Below are 4664 nucleotides of genomic sequence, written 5' to 3'. Positions count from 1 at the left end.
CCTGCTTTTGAAGAGCTGTTAACTTCAGAGGTGCTCTACTTTCTCAACAGTTTCTTAGTTCATTAAGAACCCTGTTTTGATTTAGTATAATCCAAGAAGGCTTTTGCAGGAAACACTAATTTCTAGTGTTTACATGCCTTAGAGATTTGAATCAAGAGGCAGAAAAAGACAGGGAGGTGTGAAATTTTTTAACTGACCAAGAGTTTCCATTCACTTTGATTCTCTCCATTTCGTTATTTCATGTTTTTTTCCCCTCTCTTTTTTTCTGAACACTATCAAAGGTTTATGCTGGATTCCAAAGTTCATATGAACTTTGCATACAAGGAATTCCCCACATAACAGAGTGGAATGTATGCTAGTGAGAGTAAATGTTTTATAACATTTTCCTTTTACTTATTCTCTTTGCCCTTTACACCCATGAATTAGCCCTTTATGTGAATTTTTTTTGCAAGGATTTTTAAAAAGACAGGCAGCAGCTTTTTACAAGTTGTAATAACCATTCTTAGATGTTTGTTTGTTTGTTTATTTATTTATTTATTTATTTATTTATTTATTTATTTCCAAAAGCACTGTTTTTATTTATACAGAGTCCTAACCACTTCGGCAGCAGGGCAGGACTGGGAGAGGTTCCTTTTTCAATCCAGTGGCCTCCATAATGTTGGTCTGTTGCTACCAAACACACAGGCAAGTGGCATCATGGATTTGGTAAACTAACTACATGTTTAGTCTCTCTCGGCTAGAGCAACAAGGTGAGCATCAATCTCTGCTTCTGAAAGAATCCTGAATTTAGGATTTTCAACTGTAACTACTCCAACTTCTACTTCTGAAGGTTTGAAATCAATTGATAGAACAGTAGATAGGCATGTAATTGCAGTTTCCACTGTCTGCTCAAATGTCCAAATTTCTTCTTCACTTTTTTTTCAAGGAAGCTGGTTGACTCCGTTTGTTTAACTCCTGCTGCAGTGGCTTTAAACCCACAGTAGTAACCTGCAGGATCACACTTGTACACCTGAGGGCCTTGTTCTTCATCGATACCAATTAAAATCATACAACAACCAAGAGGCCTCATTTCAGCATTCTGTGTGTAGACCTGAGAAATATCAGCAATTCTTTTGCACAGCATGTCCACAGGAATCTCATAGCCATACTTGTATTTCCAGTTAGCTGCCTCATAGCATGCCCTCTGTACCTGGGATCTGCTGTCAGCTGTCATTCCTGTCATCACACAGCCAATGTTTTCAGTTATCTTGAATAAGTGAGTCACTGTGCTAGAATCCAATAATTTGTCAGGTACTTTCTTCTGTGTGACAATTACTGCACAGTCTTTCCCTCTGACAGCTACCAATGTAAGGCCACCCTGGTTAATAGCCTTAAAAGCATATTCTACTTGGTAGAGCCGGCCCTCGGGTGAAAAAATGGTAATGTGGTGGTCAAAACCAGTGCTGGAACCATGGGACATGTTGGCACACCCACTGCTTCAAGCACTGTCTCTCTTAGAGGATACTTTAAAGGGTCTGGACCCAATTTCAATGTGTGTGAGGTGGGCATGGGGATGTTGGGGGGTTTCCCACACCTTTATGGAGCAACTCTCTGACACCAACTGGTGGTCCTGCAATTCAACTCAATTCTGACACTAATAATCCAGAGATAGCATCAGATTCCACAGTCTAAGGGCTTAGTCCACAAGACTGCCCTCCACTTCAGATGCCAAATGTAAGCCCTGCTTCTGACTGACTGACTACAGATTGGAGGTTACCAAACCTTCCTTGGGTTTGATTAGTTTGCTAGAATGGCTCACAGAACTCAGGAAACCTATTTACTTACTGGATTAGTAAGCAATAGCAGCAGTTTTTATACCATGGGTGTTCATACCATAGGGTAACCATGCAGGGATCAAACGTTCCTCATCCCACCACATTTTATCTTTTCTCTCAACAAACCACATGTTTCTGTGAACCAGGGCTGTTCTAGCAAATCCCATTTCTCTGACACCAACAAAAGGTTCTGGTCACCAATTCCAAAGTGTGGACGTGGAGGGTTTTTCCCACACCACCAAGCAACTTGGGCACACTCTCTAAGGACTTCAGATACCAGTCACCAGTCCAAGTTGTCACTTATGCTTTTGACCAACCTGCTTTAGATTGAGGGTTCCTGCGATCCCCACCTTGGGTTTGATCAATTTGCTAGAGCAGCTCACAGAACTCAGGAAAACATTTTATTTATTAGATTACTGGTTTGTTATAAAAAGGTATAACTCAGGAAGAGCCTGATGGACGAGATGCGTAGGGCAAGGTATGGGGACCTTTCATGCTCTCTTCAAGTGCATCACTCTCTCTGAATTTCCATGTATTCACCAAACTGGAAGATCTCCAAATTTGTCCTTTTGGGTTTTTATGGAAGCTTCATTACATAGGCACAATTGATTCATCATTGGTGACTGATTTAATCTCCAGCCCTGCTCCTCTCCCTGGAAATCAAGGGGTGGGACTGAAAGTTCCAACCTCTATTCAAGTTGGTTCTGCTGGCCCAGCCTTCATCCATAGGTGATTTCCAAAGTCACCTCATTAATATAAGCCCTGCTGTGGTTATGAATAATAAGGCACCCGTTTCATTTTTATGGCTCTGAAGTGGATTTCAATAGGTACTCCCATTGCTCTTGTTGCTCAAAAAATTCCAATGGTTTTGGGAGCTCTGTGCCAGGAAACCATGGAACCAAGACCAAATACATATGAGAAATATATTTTGGTCAATGACCAAATTTGTATTTATTATTAATCACAAAATTGACACATTTAACCAGAAACATAAAATAAAGACATTATTAAAGTATCCATTTTTCATATTTTAGATCAGATTTATTACTAGCTACTGTTATTCATTCAATAATATTGTTTATTTGAAATTCTGTTGTTTAAATACAGGATTGAGCACTGACTTGGAAGATATATAATTATCAACAAATAGTAGTAATGTTTGGTACAATTTATGCCTTGGTCGATTTAAATTCATGCTAATGTAGGGACCACTTTGACATAAAGATTATTTTGAATTAAAAAAACCATCAAAACCCAGCAGATTCAGGAAAAGCTTTTTATGTCCTCCACAACTGCCTAAAAAGAATTTAGATAGAGGACCAGCTCTAGGAAGAGAGCTATCACCAGAGATAACTAGATTATACTATGTACTACATATGGTAGACAGGGAGGAACCTAGCATGGCCTGTTTGAACCCTATGTCCTATTGTTTCTGAGTGGCCCTGCAAACATTTGTTTACCAAACATTTACTCTTTTACATTTCCCTGTGACTTGCATTTCTTGCCTTGGAAGTCCCAGACCCCAACCCCCTTCCCCTTAATTCAGGATAATGGATATACCTCATTTTGCCAGACTGTCTATGGAATTTCCAAGTGTGGATTCCCTCTATGTATGAAATTACATTTGATTTTCTCTGATTCATCTGTCTCATGTCAATTTGGTTCTTATTTAGACTAGAAGGACCTTGAAGGGGCCAGGAAATTCTTCCTCCCCAACACTAATTATAACTGAAAGGGAAAGCTGGCTTTATCAGGAGGTAGGTCATATTTTTTAATAATCACAGATTTCAGATTTTAGAACAGACGAAAAGCAGTGATTTTTCCCCAGCCCCCTAAGACTTTAGCTCCTGGAGGGAAAGGCCTGTGTCTTAGTCTCTATGTGCTTGCAAAATAAAGAGGAAGGAGTGGAAGGAGAAGGGAACTCTTTATTTAATTGTAAAGCAATTGAGGACCAGGAAATTTCCTCAGATTATATAACCAGGCAGGGTTGCAATCTCAGATTTTCTGCATCCTCATAAAACACATTTTGCTCTGTTAAGCTGCATACTACTAGGACCATGTTTTTTTCTGGTAGTATTTCTTCTTAGGCAAACTAATTGTCCCACGTTTCTGCCTCTGTCCAAGGGATGAACAGAGATTTAGTCCAAGCCTCTGTCTTCTTCCTTTTTCTTCCTTGGGGAAATATTTGAAGGAAACTTTTGACTTATACCTCTACCTTTTTCTTCAGTCCATGCCAAGGGAGGAAGTGTGATAAATCTGATCATGATTGGTGATGAGTTGCTGGGTTATTGTGCCGAAAAGCAGGAACGAGGCTTCTTACTTCTTTCACTCCATGCTTGGGCTCTTCAGGGTCTTGCCTGTTTCCAGCTCCCATATGATGAGTTCACCTGGCAAAGAAGGTGATAAATACAACTTCTCAGGGCAGCAGAGGGCTCCACCATCACTTCTTGGTTCCAGCTTTGTCGCCAATCCCTGGCTGCGTAAGTCGGACAGGTCTCCATTTTAGGCCAGGTGTCTCCAAATAAGGAGGAAGGTAGTAGGAAACCACTAGGTTTCAGAAGTGAGCCAAGTTCTCTAACAGTTACCTGAAAAGGGGTTGTGCTGTGCACCAATACAAATGTGATGCACTGCATTGGACTTTCAGTCAGTTGTTATCCTTGTTTGAGTGCTCTGTCAGTAGCAAAGCCCGGAAGATCAGAAGGCAGAGATGGGCCACTCCAACATAAAAGTTCTCACCATGTCAGAAGAGTTGTTTATTGTTGTTGTTGTTTTTAACTATGTAGTGCGGAGAATTTCACCATCTACAAAAGCAGACAGAATCGTTTTAATAAATTCCCATGTACTCATTCA

At 40.3% G+C, this 4664-nt stretch overlaps 1 pseudogene; it reads right to left on the bottom strand.

Annotated features, from left to right (window-relative positions):
- Positions 1-608: 608 nt before the first annotated feature.
- Positions 609-1486, bottom strand: LOC112838202 (proteasome subunit alpha type-6 pseudogene; annotated as a pseudogene).
- Between the last annotated feature and the right edge of the window lie 3178 nt (positions 1487-4664).

This window comes from Callorhinus ursinus, unplaced genomic scaffold (genome assembly GCF_003265705.2).
Source record: "Callorhinus ursinus isolate GAN/ISIS: 27379988/994484 unplaced genomic scaffold, GSC_fseal_2.0 scaffold26, whole genome shotgun sequence".
Taxonomy (NCBI): Eukaryota; Metazoa; Chordata; class Mammalia; order Carnivora; family Otariidae; genus Callorhinus; species Callorhinus ursinus.
This window is presented reverse-complemented; position numbering and strand designations above follow the sequence as displayed.